Genomic DNA, 16894 nt, shown 5'->3' on the forward strand with positions numbered 1-16894 from the left:
CAGAGGGACCCTAATCACTCTGCAGATGCCCCAGGTGCGGCAGGCTGGGGAGGGACCTTGGGAGGTTAGCTCTAGGGTGTGTCTGGCCCATCTCACCCAGTTCCACCCTGCTGGCCACCTTCTAATTTTGGAATAATGTGTTTTGCAGGACAAGACTCCATGTCATTTGCATTATAATCAAATCAATAACTATCATTTTAAATTTCTTGTCATTTATAAATAATCACTGTTTTGTTATAATACATTTGGAAAAATGTGTCCTCATCTGAGGGACCCATAGAAAGGACTCTAATTTACTTTAAGCTACATATCTCTGAGAATAAACTTTCAGATCATCCCCTTGAATTGGATAAAAATTATTAGAACTCCATAGAGTATCTGGATTTATAGAAATACTAGCAAGAAAAACCAGGAGAAACAGAATTTGATTATAGAACTGAATGAGCTAAAATTAACTGTATAGATTTTATAACTATTGAAAGTATTGCTGATTTTTTATTTTTCCAGACAGAAGGAAACTTAGATTTTAAAGCAGTTTAGTAAATTGTATCTTGATAAGCAATGTTACAGCATTTATATTTTTCTCCATATCTAATCCTTCCAGAATCTAAAAACTCTTAATGAGTAAGTATGTTGTTCTCATAGCAATGTGTTTGTTTGCATAAATCCAATAAGAATCTGTTTTCTTCAGGACATAGGCCAGTTTCCAATTGTGGTTTTATTAACCAAAACTTTACTGGAATGTCATGTCTGAAAGAGAGACATGCCAGGACTCTAGATGTCACCAGAAAGCTCTAAGGAATGAAGACTGACTTTGAAGCTGATAAGCCCCATTGCATAAATAGCCTGATACCTTGCTTGGTCACATGGTTCATGACAGTCTTTCCAGGTAAGGAACGAAGGTTACTTTCCTGAAGGATGGCATAAAAGGAACCTCAAGACACCTGTTGAGACCTCAAGTTGAGGAATGCACCCCAATTCTATAGGTATTGCAGGCAAAGCCTAATGGCAAGTGTGGCTTGGCTTCTTTGCCCTGGGGGTAAACTTTCTCATGAGATTCCAGCAAAGCATTTTTTTAATAGCTTATGTGATCAACTGTTATTCTTGTTGTGTTTATGCAAATAATTAGGCCAAACTGGAACTCTACTTAATACAGTAAATAAGTAGGTCTTAATTTGGCTCTTTGATGAAAATGAGGGTGATTTTAGGGAGAGAAATCATGTTTCAACAGGAAATTATTAGAACTAAAATGTTTTTTTTTTCTTCCACCAGACAATTTGTCATAGTTCTTGCTGTTCTAACTTATGCCCAATAATACTAAATTTTATAACACAGTCTCCACCAGGTTACAAGCCCTACTTGCACCTAGGGAATACCACCTCTAGGCACCATTGCCATCTCCTTCCATGCCCAGGCCTCATTGTCCCTTTGACAGAGAGCAAGGATCTCTTGGCTCTGAGAGAAAACTTTGAACCCTCATCAGCAGGAAGCAGTTTCAGAAGAAACCTGGCATCCCCTTTCTCTGAAAGAATTCAGAGCCAAGATCCTTGAGGGGAATGTAGTAGGCAGTTACACAGACATAAGCAGAGCAAGGACAATGGGCCAACTGGAAGAGAAATGGAACCTGAGACATACTTCTCACCCTCTAACTACTCTAAAGCTGGCAATAGAGTAGCCTGTGTAGAACTGACTTTTAATTCCAAGTAATTAGAAAGAATTTATAGTTTTAGTATAATAGAAAGTATGAGGCATAGAAATACATTTTTAAAGAAAAGAAAGTAGGTTCTAAAGCGAGTTGTTTCTAAAAGTTGCAAACTTTGTAAAGAAAGATTTGTAAAAGTTATAGAAGGGTGATAAAGAGAAATCTTAAAAGGAAAGCATAGATATACTGAATAATAAACCTAATTAGATAAATAAAACTAAAGTAAACTAATACAGAATTTTTTTGGTTCTTTTTCAGTCTGTTAAAAGGGAAAATTTCTTTAGAAAAGAATTTACTATTATAGTATGAGGTTAATAGATATCAACTAATTTACCTAATCAGAAGGGGGGAACAATTGGGAGAACCTATAACCTGATAGATAGAACACCTAAATTAATCTAAAAATAATGTTTAAATCTTAGTATACATATACTTATGTGATTAGGGGGTTAAGTTTCTTATATGTGAAATAGATGCCCAATGCATGAAATTCATGCAAGAGTAGGCCTTCCTTCCCCCGGCTGCTGGCACTGGCTTCCCTCTGGCACCCGGGACCTGGGCTGGCTTCCTAGGGCTGCCCACAGGCACCCGGGACCCAGGCTGGCTTCCCTATGGCCCTGGCTTTGTCTGGAAGAACGTCCAGAATGACATCTGGAAGGATGTCTGGTCTACTTAGCATATTACCCTATTATTATTATAGATAGGGGGTTAAGTTTTTTGTAAAGTTTCCTTTTCAAAGCCTGTGCAAAGTGATTGAGGAGGTGACTCAGCTGTGAATCTAGCAAGCAGAATAGATAAGTATGGTCAGACTAACCCACCAGAAGTCAAAACATCATCTCATCAACATCATCTCATTGCCTGATGACTAATTACAATAACTGACGTCTGCAGACCCCCAAGCCTGCACATCATTGCATTCCTCACCCTAGCTCCTTCCCATTTATAATCCTGTCCCCTACACCTTACTAGAAGGCAGGATTTGGTACTCGTAAGCTCCCTGTCTTCTTGATTGGACCAACCATTGCTGTCATTGTAATTCTCTTTTTCTTATGGTCTATAAAATTGGAACTTGAGCAATAAATGCACTTCGTGGACTCCGACATTCCAAAGCAGTAAGTTTACTGCTCTCTCTGTCTTCTGCAGCCAGAAAAAAACAAAATAGGGGGAGGTGCGGGGAAGCATGGGACTTGGTTGGAAAGTTTGTAAGGAGGAAATTCCAAAAGATCAGAAACCCCAGGGGAAGCTGGCTGAAGGTGACAGCCCCTGCTTTGACTTTTTCAAACAAGTCCGAGTCCCTGGGTGTTTACTGGAATCTTTATGCTTAGTATTTATATGCCCTTGCTTAAGGGACACTGCAGATGCATGTGTCTTCTCAAGGATGCCTATCCTGCTAATAGTATCTAAAAGTTAATTTAACTCAAACTGTTGTTACAATAAAAGCCTAAGGAGGTGGGAGAATGGGGCTGTTTGATTTCTATAGCCAAGAAGTACCTTAGTTGTGTCAGAGTAATCATTCATCCATTGCTCAGGTTCTGCTGGTCAGCCTTGGCAGAAACTGAATTCAGGAATATGTTTAGAAATTCATATACCATGATTGAATGAATTTATTTGTGAGATGAAAGGTTGGTTCAATGTCTACAAATCAATTAATGGTATATACCACATAAACAGATTGAAAGATAAAATTCATATGACCATATCAATAGTTGTAAAAAGAGCATTTGACAAAAAACAGCATTCATCTACACTAATAAAAGAGAAAAATGGTAATTGGCGTACGACAATACCCTTTTCATTGGCTAATCAGGACTATATGCAAATTAGCTGCCAACTAAGATTGGCAGTTAACTGCCAACTAAGATTGGCAGTTAACTGCCAACAAGATGGCAGTTAATTTGCATATGTAGGCACAATGCAGGGAGGCGAAAGGGAAAGCAGGAAGAAGCCCCCTGCCACTGACAGTGATCGGAAACCCAGGGGGGAGCTAAGAGCTGGGGGGCAGGGCAAAGGCAGCCCTGGGGCCGCCTTTGTCCTGCCCCCCAGCCATGATCAGAGAATCAGGCACCTTTGCCACCCTGGCCAGTGATAGCAGGAAGTAGGGGTGGAGCCAGCGATGGGAGCTGGGCACGGTCGAAGCTAGCAGTCCCGGGAGCTAGGGGTCCCTTGCCTGGGCCTAAAGTGGAGCCCACGATCGCGGGGCCACTGCAGCTGCAGGTCCCTGCTGCCCGGGCCAGACGCCTCAGCCAGAGGCGTTAGGCCTGGGCAGGGGCAGAGCCCACATGATCGTGGCGCCCTCTGCTGCCACTGCAGGTCCCCGCTGCCCAGGCCGGATGCCTAGGCCAGAGGCATTAGGCCTGGTCAGGGGCAGAGCCTGAAACCTCAGGGAGCTGGGGGTCCCCTGCCCAGGCCTGACACCTCTGCCGGAGGCCTCAGGCCTGGTCAAGGGGCCGATCTGGTGATTGGTGATCGGAGGGTGATGAGGGTCAACTCCTCTGGCAGAGCCAGCAATCGGAGGCGTCTGGGGGTCCCCTGCCCAGGCCTGACGCCTGGGCCGGAGGCATCAGGCCTGGGCTGGGGGCAGAACCAGTGATGGGAGGAAATGAGGGTCCCCTGCCCAGGCCTGACACCTCTGTCAGAGGCGTCAGGCCTGGGCAAGGGGCTGATCCTGCGATTGGAGGGTGATGGGGGTCAATGCCTGAGGGCTCCCAGTATGTGAGAGGGGGCAGGCTGGGCTGAGGGACACTCCCCCCCCCCCCCCGACACCCAGTGCATGAATTTCGTGCACCGGGCCCCTAGTTTATAATAAAAACTCCCAACAAAATGGAGATAAAGAGAATATACCTCAATATAATAAAGGCCACATATGACAAACACACAATGGTGAAATCCTAAAAGCATTTTCCTTAAGATCAGGAACAAGACAAGAATGTCCACTTGTACAATTTTTATTTAACACTAGAGGCCCAGTGCACAAAAATTTGTGCACTCGGGGGTAGGGGGTCCCTCAGCCCAGCCTGTGCCCTTTCACAGTCTGGGACCCTTCGGGGGTGACCACTTGCTGGATTAGGTCTGCTCCTCGGGGGATTGGGCCTAAGATGGCAATCAGACATCCCTCTGGCAGCCCAGCAGCCCTTGGGAGATGTCCACTTGCCAGCGGGGAGCAGACCTAAGCTGCAGTCAGATATCCTTAGTGCTGCTGAGGAGGTGGGAGAGGCTCCCACCACCACTGCTGTACTGGCAGCCATCAGCCTGGTTTGTGGCTGAGCAGAGCTCCCCTCTGTGAGAGCGCACTGACTACCAGAAAGCAGCTCCTGCATTGAGCATCTGCCCCCTGGTGGTCAGTGGGTGTCATAATGACCAGTCATTCCCAGTCTTTCTGCTGTTAGGGTCAGTTTGCATATTACCCTTTTACTATATAGGATAGAGGCCTGATGCACGGGTGGGGGCCAGCTGGTTTGCCCTGAAGGGTGTCCCGGATCAGGGTGAGGGTCCCGCTTGGGTGCCTGGCCAGCCTGGGTGAGGGGCTGAGGGCCGTTTTCAGGCTGGCGGGCAACTGGAGCTCCCAGCCTCTTTTTTTTTTTCTTTTTCTTTTTATTCTGGGATTTATTTACCTTCTATAACTGTCACTGGAGCTGAGAGTCAGCTCCAGCTTTGAGGCCCGGCTCCAGCTCTGAGGCCGTGGCTGGCTGAAAGCAGGTATCTGGGTTTGTTTAGCTATTATAATTGAAACTCTGTTGCCATCACTGGCGCTCTAAGCTCTGAGCCCACTGCTGGCTGAAAGCATGTATCTGGTGTTTGTTTAGCTTCTATAATTGAAACATTGTTGCTTCCAGAGCTCAGAGCTGGGCCGCGGCAGGCAGGGAACCTTGGCTTCCTCCATCACTGGAGCAAGCAAGCCTCCTGCTCGCTTCAGCTGCTTGGCTGCTGGCTGCCATCTTTCTTGGCAGTTAATTTGCATATCCTGCTGATTAGCCAATGGGAGGCATAGCGGAGGTATGGTTAATTACCATGTTTGTCTATTATTAGATAGGACAGTATTGAAGTCATAGCTATTGCAATCAGAGAAGAGAAAGAAAAGGCATCCAAATTGGAAAGAAAAAAGTAAACTTTGCAGGTACTATATATAGAGAACCCTAAAAATCCCACTCAAAACCTCCTAAACTGATAAATGAATTTAGTAAAAAGCCAATAGACATATAAAAAGATGCTCAATGTTACTAATCATGAGAAAAATGCAACTTAAAACAACAAGAAGGTATTATCTCACACCTGTCAGAATGGCTATTGTCAATAAATGAACAAAGAACAAATGTTGGTGAGGGTGTGAAAAAAGGAAATGCTTATGCATTGTTGGTGGTTTTGAAAATTGGTGAAACCACTATGGAAAACAGTACGGATGTTTATTAAAAAAAACCCCAAAAACTAAATATAGAACTAACTCCCTTATGACCCAGCAATTCCAGTTCTAGGTCCTATTAGAAAATTCACAACACTAATTTGAAAGGACATATGCATTCTTATGTTCATTACAGCATTATTTATAACTAGAGGCCTGATGCACGAAATTTGTGCATGGGGGAGGAGGGGGGTCCCTCACCGCAGCCTGTGCCCTCTCGCAGTCCAGGACCACTTGTTCCTTACAGCCCACCTGCTCGCTGCTCCTTACAGCTCGGCTTGCTGCTCCTTAGCACTGCTGTGGAGGTGGAAGAGGCTCCCGCCACTGCCTCTGTGCTCGCTAGCCATGAGCCTGGCTTCTGGCTGAGCGGTGGTTCCCTGTGGGAGCACACTGACCACCAGGGGGCAGCTCCTGCTGAGCGTTTGACCCCTGGTGGTCAGTGTGCATCACAGCAACCGGTCATTCTGGTCATTCCGCCACAACGTTCACTTAAGCTTTTATTATATAGATAGCCAAGATATAGAAGCAGACTAAGTGCCTATCAATCAATGATTGGATGAAGAAGTGGGACATATGTATTACTCAGCCATAAAAATGAATCAAATCTTACCATTTGTGACTACATGGATGATCCTAGATGATATTACTATAAGTGAAATAAGAAAGACAGAAAAAGACAAATACCATATAATTTTACTTATATGTGGATTGGATCTAAAGTACAAAATAAATGAACAAACAAAACAGAAACAGACTCACAGCTAGAGTACAAATTAATGGTTGCCTGATGGAAGGGTGTTTGGAAAGATGGGTGAAAAAGGTGACAGGAAAGGACCTGGAGAACATTAGACTAAGTGAAATAAGCTGGTCAGAGAAAGGCAAGAACCATATGATTTCACTCATATATGGTATTTAATCAACAACCTAAACTTCCAAGCAAAATAGAGAAAAACTCAGAGATAGAGAGCAGGCAGACAGCTCTGGTGTGTGTGTGTGTGTGGGGGGGGGGGGGGGTGGAGGATTGAGGAGGGTGGAGGGATGGAACAAAAAAAGTGGATTCCAAGATGGTGGCAGTTTAGATTAAAGCTACACTGACCTTCTTCCAGACTAAAATGGAATTACAACTGAAATATAGAAAAATCATCCTAAATAACCATCCTGAAGACTAGGTGGAGAGAAGCCTTATAACTAAGGATGTAAAGAGGAGGCCTCATTGACACTGGTAGGAAGTGCAGAGGGCTGGCCAGGCTCACACAGGTAGCAGCTGAAGTTCTGGAGAGAAAATTAAGCTGTGGGGCATTCCCCTGAGGAGTCTTGGATCTAAACCCCAAACTGGATCCCCCAAGTCAGAGCACCAGAACCAGGAAAGTTTTCCATATAACATCTGGCTATGAAAAGCAGCGGGGTTTTTGTCTGCCAGGAAGAGATGGCTAAAGATGGTCTCTTAAAGGGCCCTATATACAACATTTCATTTGCCATTCACCTTGGGATCCAGCAGAGGGAGGGTAGAATGGACTAGAGCTGTGTGAGGAGAGTCTAAGGGTGGTCGCTCTGAGGAGAGAGTGGAAAAGACAGCTGCTTAGATCCCTATGGTGAGTCATCCCCTCATACTGCAGAAGCCATCTTTCATAGGCAGACCTTTCTTCTGTCTAATCCATGCAGTATTAGCCTGGGGAGAGCATAGCCCCACCCATTGGAATCCCTCTCACCTTACTCGTGGAACTTATGCCCAGCTGAGGACTAAAGCTGGAGGCTCACTAAGTGACTGAGGTTAACAGATAGCCTGCAGGTAGAGGTATATCCCTAGGTGCCTTGAATCTTTGCCTGACCTGCTCCTGGGCTTAGGACTACCAAAGTCAGACTTCAGTTTGCAGCTTGGTCCTTCCACATGCAGCCAGGCCCAGCAGAGGGAGCCACAAGTTGTGGATCACTGATAACTCTAAACAGGTTGCTCAGGGCCAATCATAGACAATGTCTGACACTGGTCTGCAACAGAGTCCCTCTGAAGAGTCCCAGAGCCAATACACCCAGTGGCCAGCTTCACACAACAACAGAGCAGGATCTAATAAACTTCACAAGCAGCATATCCACAGGGAAATATTGGCAGGCACCAAAACATGCTGAAGTGAATTCTGTGTTGTGTGATCAGCACCTGCACAGCAGCCTGTATGTTGTGTTGGGGGTTGAGCCTTACTGTCAGCCAGGCTGAAGGTTGAGCCCATGCACGAATGGGCCAATAGCAATCAATTACTACAGGAGGGTCCTCACAAGGAACAATCTTAGAGCACCCAGTTCTGGTGATCAGGAAGACTGTGCCACTGGATCCCACAACTACCTACTACATAAGACAACCCTACCAAGAGTGAGTTCTAGCAGATCTATCTAATACATAGAAAACACGAAGAGACAGACAAAATGGGAGACAAAGAAACAGGCCTCAAATAACAGAACAAGAGAATTATCCTAAAGAAGAGCTAAATGAAGTGGAAATAATTTATCAGATATAGAGTTCAGAATAATGATTATAAAGATGCTCAACAGCATAGAAAAGGATATGGAAATTATAAAAAGGTCCAGTCAGAAATGAAGAATGCCAAATCTGAAATAAAGAATACATTGGAAGGAGTAAACAGTAGGCTCAATGAAGCAGGGATTGTACCCATCATTTGGAAGACAAGGTAGAAAACAACAACCAATCAGAGCAGCAAAAAAGAAAAAAGACAAAAATGAGGATAATTTAAGGGGCCATTGGTACAACATAAAGCTTAACAACATCCATATGATAGTTACACCAGAAGGAGAAGAGAGAAGGGATCTGGTGAAGGAATAAGACATAGAAGTCCAGGAAGCACAGAGTCTCAAACAGGATGGAACCAAGAGGCTGACACCAAACACATCATATTAAAATGCCAAAAGTTAAAGACAAAGAGAGAATCTTAAAAGCCTAGAGAGAAAGGCAGCCAACGATGCATAAAGGAGCTCCCATAAGATTGTCAGCTAATTTCTCAACAGAAACATTTCAAGCCAGAAGAGATTTTCATGAAATATTTGAAGTGCTGAAAAACAAGGACCTACAACCAAGATTACTTTACCCAGCAAAGCTATCATTTAAAATTTAAGGAGAGATAAAGAGGTTCCACACAAAATAAAGGAGTTTGTTATTGCCCACCCAGTATTACAGGAAATGATAAAGGCTTGCTTAAGATATTTCATGCAACTGGAAATGGGAAAAAAAGCTGGGTAGCAATTCTTATATCTGAAAAAATAGACTTTAAAACCAAGGATATAGTAAGAGACAAAGAAGGATACTATGTAATGATAAACAATACAACAAGAGGATATAACCCTTGTAAACATTTATGCACCCAACATAGGAGCACCTAAATATGTAAAGAAAATCTTGATAGACATAAAGGGAGAGACTGAGAATAATACAGTCATAGTAGGGGATTTTAACACCCCATTGACATCAATAGATAAGTCTTCCAGACAGAAAATCAATATGGAGATGGCAATCTTAAATGACACATTAAATCAAATGGATTTATTGATATCTTCAAAGCATTCCACCCCAAGGCAGCAGAATATACATTCTACTGCATTCCACATTCAAATGCATGTGGAATGTTTTCTAGGAAAGAGCACATGTTAGGACACAAAACAATTCTCAATAAATTTAAGAAGATTGAAATCATATCAAGCATCTTCTCTGAACATATTGCTGTGAAACTGGAAATCAATCAAAAGAAGAAAATTGAAAAACATACAAAGACATGGATGCTAAATAACATGTTCCTAAATAATGAAATATTTAACAATGAGATCAAGAAAGAAAACAAAAGACCTTGAAATAAATGAAAATGAGAATACAACAACAAAAAATCGGTGGAACACAGGGAAAGTGGTCCTAAAGAGAGAAATTCATAGCATTACAGTCCTATCTTAAGACACAAGAAAAAGCTCAAATAAATAATCTAACTTTACACTCAAAGAAACTTAAAAAAGAAAAAGAAAGCCAGAGTGAGTAGAAAGAAGAAATAATAAAATCAGAGCAGAAATAAATAAAATAGAGTTAAACAAAAACAGAAGAGATAATCAAACCAAGAGCTGCTTCTTTGAAAAGATAAATAGGATTGACACACATTTAATCAGACTCATCAAGAAAAAAAGAGAGGACCCAAATAAATCAGAAATGAAAGAGGAGAAGAACTGTCACTAATCATCAAAAAGATGTAAATTAAAACCACAATGAGATATCACCTCACACCTATCAGAATGGCTACTATCAACAAATCAACAAACAACAAGTATTAGTGAGGATGTGGAGAAAAAGGAACTCATATGCACTGTTGGTGGGAATGCAGTGTTGCAGCCACTGTGGACAGCAGTATGGAATTACCTCAAAACTTAAAAATGGAACTACCTTATGACCCAGTGATTCCACTTTGGGCAATTTATCCAAAGAAACCTGAAACACTAATTTGAAAGAAGATATACACCCCTATATTCATTAGTATTATTTACAGTAGCCAGGATTTGGAATAGCCCAAGTGTCCATCAGTAGATGAGTGGATAAAAAAGCTGTTGTACATTTACACAATAGAATACTACTCTGCCTTAAAAAGGTAGCAAATATTTCCCTTAGAGACTGCATGGATGGACCTGAAAAACATTACGCTAAATGAAATAAGCCAGTCAGAGAAAGCCAAATGCCATATGAATTCACACATATGTAGAATTTAATGAACAAACTGAACTACCAAGCAAAATAGAGACAAACTCATAGAGAGCAGGCTGACAGCTCTGGTGGGGGCAGGGGAGTGGAGTTTGGAGGGTGGAAGGATTGAACAAAAAGGAAAAAAAAAACAGAGAACTCATGGACATAGACAAGAGTATGGTGATTGCGACGGGGGTGGGGGTGGAGGTGGAAGAGAGCATAGATGGGACAAATGATGATGGGGCAAAAAAGAAAAAAAGAAGTACAAACCAATAGTTAGAAAATAGTAATAGTCATGGGATAAAAAGAAGAGCGTAGCAAATCTAATCAATAATATTGTGATATGTATGATACCGGGTGGGTACAAGAATTATGAGGGGATGACTTTGTAAATTATATAAATGTCTAGCCACTGTTCTGTAAAATGGAAATTAATAAAAAATATTGAATATCAACTGTAATTGATAAATGAAGAAAACAAAAAGCTAAATAAAAAGGAAATATAGGGAGAAGACAAGATGGCAGCGGAACAGGCAGACGCGTCCCAAGCTTGTCCCGGAGCAAATAGAATGAGCAGTTGAAACAAATAACATCTATCCTGAATTGGCGAAGGACACTCAGCTGGTAAGATATTTTGCAGCCCAGAAGGGCAGAGTTCCCCTGGAAAGGTAAAAACCAGGGATCTGGGCAGAAAAGTTTGCCAGATCTCTGAGCCCAGAGGGTCAGAGGGAAACCGCATGGCGGCACCCAGTCGTGTCCCTTGGGACAGGCACAGCCTCTGACGGGGTAAAGGACATCCCCAGGGCTGTTGGCACTGGGGGATTTGAGATCTGGATTCCATAATTCCTGAGGACTGAGCCCAACGGGGGCAGCCTGAAGCCCTGACCAGACCACGCAGTGCTGGAAAGAGAGGAGCTCACAGAGACTCAGTCTTCCCCATTTCTGCGGCCGGTGTTTGTTTGTTTGTTTGTTTGTTTTCACTGGACCCTGTTCATAGGACATTTCGGATACAGACACTCACCTGTGCTGAGGAACAGGAGAAGGTGTAGACGAGTGGAATCTGGGGAGAGGCTGGGGAGAGAAGGGGGTCCAGGAGAGGTGGAAGCAAATTGAGTGCTGAGTCATGCCTGAGCCCAGGACCTGGGCAGCCATTTTCTCCTGAAGATATAACCCCTCCCTCCAGTCTATAGGCAACAAATACAGCCACACCCAGATTCCACCATGAATGGTATAAAGGATTAAAAAAATCTGAATAGTCCCTGGGAGTCCACAGGGTCTGGCCTATAGAGAGGATTTCAGTCCCAGCAACAGAAAAATAAAAAAATCTCAGACATTTCAGAAGACTGGGATCTTAAGCCAGCCAAAGGAACATTTCAATTTTTCATTTTTATTTTTTAAAATTATTTTGTTAGCTCTTTTTTTTTTTTTTTTTTTTTGCTTTTTTGTTTTCCTTTGTTGCTTAAGCCAGCCAAAGGACGACATTTTAATTTCTCATTTTTATTTTTTTTATTATTTTTTAGCTCTTTTTTTCTTTTTTTTCCGCTTTTTTATTTGCTTTCCTTTATTTGTTTGATTTATTTTCTACTTCTTTTCACATTATTTTTTCATCATTCAATTTTATTTTATTTTTACTTGCTATTTTCTATTTTTATATCATTTTTTAAATCAATTTTTTTGTAAATATATTATTTTGTTCCCCTTCTTTCTCTTCTTATCTACTCATCCCTTTTCTACTTCCTCTTTATTGAATTGAGGTCCTCCCCATATTTGTATATCAGCTCAGCCTCTACAGATTCAGCCCCCACCCTTTACTGGGTGTTTGATGTTTGTATTTGTTTGGTTTATCTATTGGATCTGTGATGTTTTCTCCATATATATATATATATATATATATATATATATATATATATATATTCTCTTTTTTATTTTCTCTCCTATCTTTTTTTTTCTCTCTTAGATATCATTTGTGCTCTCTTTTCTCTCCCCTAATTCTCTTTTCTCAGGTGGTCACTTATATTGGGGTTATCGGTGTCATGAGTACATTCATGCTTTGTTCCTTTTGGGTCATGTCTTGTTAGGGTGAATTTTGTCCTGTTTGGCTAAAGTGCTAGAGAGCAAGCTACATAACCAGACACCTGGAGAGGAAACTTCATTAACGAATGGGTCAATTACACCCCTAGACCCAGCTACAGAGGCAGGAAGAAGGTGGCAGTGAGGAAGCAAAAGAGGAGTGTGTGGTTGTGTGGTGTGTGTGTGTGTGTGTGTGTGTGTGTGTGTGTGTGTGTGTGAATGAGGCATAGTTAGACACCGCAGGACCTTCGGGGGCAGGCTAACTGGGCTAGCCTAACTAGGCAGCCTCTGCTACCATTGCAAACAGGACCAGAGGCCTCGCCTTTTTGAAGGGGAGAGCTGATGTAACTGAGAGCCCAGCCTCAACTCCAACCAGAGTGCCCTCAGGTAACACCTGGGACTCTAAAGCCACACCTGCCAGGGACCTGCTACCTTGGCTGTGGTTCCATGGTCACCGAGTCTCCAGCCACCCTGGGCGCAGGTTCCTGTGAGTTCTGAAGCACGCTCCCCTCTGACCAGCCCAATGCTTTAGTCCAGTGCATTGCAACCATGTGAGCAGCATGCTCCTGTCCAAAGAGCATCAGCCCTGCGAGCAGCCTGTCCCAGGCCTAACAGCAGCAGCCTCAAAACCCTGTACAAGGAGCAGCAGCTGTGTGAGCGGCCCACTCCCTCATCCAAGGAGCAGCAACCACGTGAGCAACCCGACCCGTCCAAGAAGCAGTAGCCACATGAGCAGTCTGCCTACATCTGAGGAACAGCAGCTCTGCGCTTCCCGCCCCCATCCAAGGAGCAGCAGCTGCGCACAGCCCGCACCCTGCACCAGTCTGAGGAGCAGCTGCGCAAGCCTCTTGCCCTCATCCAAGCAGCAGCAGCCGCATGAGCAGCCTGCCCAATCTGAGGAGCAGCAGCTGTGTGAACAGCCTGCTCCCATTGGAGGAGCAGCAGACACACATGCAGCTTGTTCCCACCTGAAGAGAAAAAGCCATGCAAGCAGCCCACTCCCCATCCAAGGAGCAGCAGCCACGTGAGCAGACAACCCCCATACAAGGAGCAGCAGCCACACATGCAGCTCACTCCAGCCCAAGGAGCTGCAGCCACCTGAGCAGCTCGCCCCTGTCCGAGGAGTAGCAGCTACACGAACAGATAGACTGACCACATCTGAGGAGTGGCAGCCCTGCCCAGCCCACACTGGTCCAAGGAGCATCAGCCACATGCAGTCTGCACCTGTCTGACGAGCAGCAGCTGGGTGAGCATCCCACCCCCATTTGAGGAGCAGCAGCCGCACATGCAGCTCACTCCCACCCAAGGAGCAGCAGCCACACAAGCAGCCCATCTCCCATCTGAAGAGTAGCAGCTGCGCGAGCAGCCCACACCCATATGAGGAGAAATAGCCCTGGAAAAAACCTGCCCCTGTCCAAAGAACGGTAGCCTCATGAGCAGCCTGCTCCATCTGAGGAACAGCAGCAGCGTGCAGCCAGCCCTGATCCAAGGAGCAACAGCCACGTGAGCAGTCCGTGCCCATCAGAGGAGCAGAAGCCACATGAACAGCCCGCTTCTGTCTAAGAAGCAGCAGCCGTGCTCAGCCCACCCCCACCTGAAGAGCAGCAGCCTCGTGATCAGCCCACCCCTGTCCAAGGAACAGCAGCTGGGCGAGCAGCCTCACCTAACCAGGCAGAGGAAACACCATTGCTGCGAACAGCAACCACCACAGGAGCTGTGGCCAACTGAGGGGCAACTGCAGACAGAGGAACCACTGCCACCCAAGGAGCAACCCTGCACGACTCGACACCTAGATCAGTTGGGAAGACCAAAAATGGGTAGAAAAAGAAACCCCCAAAGGAAAGAAAAAGATGAATTGCCAGAAAAGCGGCTAAGTGAAACAGAGGCATGCAATGTGTCAGAAAAAGATTTCAGAATAAGGGTCCTAGACTGCATAAACCGGATGGAGGAAAAAATCAACAACTTATGTAAGAATCAAGAAGAAATGAAGAGTGATATAGCTGCAATAAAAAACACCATGGAAAGTTTCAAAAGTAGACTAGGAGAAGCGGAGGACCGAATTAGCCGATTAGAAGACAGGGAAGCAAAACACACCAAAACTGAACTGCAATTGGAGAAAAAAATTTAAAGACAGGAGGAGAGTCTAAGGGAGCTATGGGACAAAATGAAACGAAGCAACATACGAATAATAGGGGTGCCAGAACAATAGGAAGAGGAACAAGGCTTAGAAAACCTATTCGAAGAAATATTGTCCGAAAACTTCCCTGATGTGGGGAAGAAAAAGTCACACAAGGACAGAGAGTCCCAAACAAGATGAACCTGAAAAGACCCACACCAAGACACATCATAATTACGATGGCAAATGTTCAGGACAAAGAGAGAATTATGAAGGTTGCAAGAAAGAGACAAAGTTACGTACAAGGGATCTCCCATTAATTATCAAATGATTTCTCAACAGAAACACATTAGGCCAGAAAAGAATGGACAGAAATTTACAAAGTGATGCAAAGCAAGGGACTGTATCCAAGAATACTCTATCCAGCAAGGCTATTTTTCAAAATTGAAGGGGAAATAAGCTTCACAGACAAAAAAAGAGGCTAAGGGAGTTTATCACTACCAAACAAGCAATGCAGGAAATGCTAAAGGGACTGGTGTAAAAAGAAGAAATAAAAAGGTAAGAAAGACACAGACACAAAAAATAAAAATGCCTACAAACAAGAACTTTTCAATAATAACTTTAAACATAAATGGATTAATTGCTCCAATCAAAAGACATCAAGTGGCTGAATGGATAAAAAAACATGACCCATACATTTGCTGTCTACAAGAGACCCACCTCAGAAGAAGGGACTCAAACAGACTGAAAGTGAAGGGATGGAAAAATATCTTTCAGGCAAATGGAAATGAAAAAAAAAGCTGGGGTAGCAATACTTATATCAGACAAAATAGACCTCAAAGTGAAGGCCATAACAAGAGATAAGGAAGGCCACTTCATAGTACTAAAGGGATACATATAACAAGAGGATATAACCCTGATAAACATATATGCACCCAATGTAGGAGCACCCAAATACATAAAAAAAAAAAACTCCTGGAAGATATCAAGGGAGAGATCAACGACAATACAATCATAGTAGGGGACTTTAATACACCACTGACATCACTGGATAAATCCTCTAGACAAAAAATCAGCAAAGAAACAGCAATACTAAATGACTCACTAGATCAGATGGACCTATTTGACATCTTCAGAACATTTCACCCCAAAGCCACAGAATATACGTTCTCCTCAAGTGCACATGGGACATTTTCAAAATTAGACCACATATTGGGTCACAAGCAAAGTCACCCCAAATTCAAGAAGATTGGAATCATACCAAGCATCTTCTCAGACGACAATGACATAATAATAGAAATAAACTACAATAAAAACAATCCAAAACACTCAAACACTTGGAAGCTGAAAAGCATGTAATTAAATATTGATAGTGTCACAAATGAGATCAAAGAAGAAATTAAAAACATCCTGGAAACTAATGACAATGAAAACACAACAATCCAAAACCTAATGGACACAATGAAAGCAGTACTGAGAGGGAAGTTTATAGCTCTACAGGCCTACCTAAAAAAGCAAAAAAAAAAAAAAGATAGTAAATCATCTAACTCTACAACTCAAAGAATTAGAAAGAGAGCAACAAGGAAAGCCCAAAGTGAGCAGAAGGAAGGAGATAATAAAGATCAGAGCAGAAATAAATGACATAGAGACCAAAAAAAAAACAAAAAACAAAAAACAAAAAAAACAATAAGGAAGATCAATGAAACCAAGAGCTGGTTCTTTGAAAGGATAAACAAGATTGATGAACCTCTAGCCAGGCTCACTAAGAAGCAAAGAGAGAGGAACCAAATAAAATCAGAAATGATAGAGTGAAATAACAACAGACCCCACAGAAATACAAAGGATTATTAAAAAATACTATGAGCAACTCTACTCCAACAAACTAGACAACCT

The 16894-nt window shown here is 43.1% G+C and overlaps 1 protein-coding gene across 1 annotated transcript in view; it reads right to left on the reverse strand.

Moving 5' to 3' along the window:
- FREM2 (FRAS1 related extracellular matrix 2) overlaps positions 1 to 16894 on the reverse strand; it is a 334592-nt gene that overhangs the window by 23797 nt on the left and 293901 nt on the right. The window lies entirely within an intron of this gene.

This window comes from Myotis daubentonii, chromosome 2 (assembly GCF_963259705.1).
Source record: "Myotis daubentonii chromosome 2, mMyoDau2.1, whole genome shotgun sequence".
Lineage (NCBI taxonomy): Eukaryota > Metazoa > Chordata > Mammalia > Chiroptera > Vespertilionidae > Myotis > Myotis daubentonii.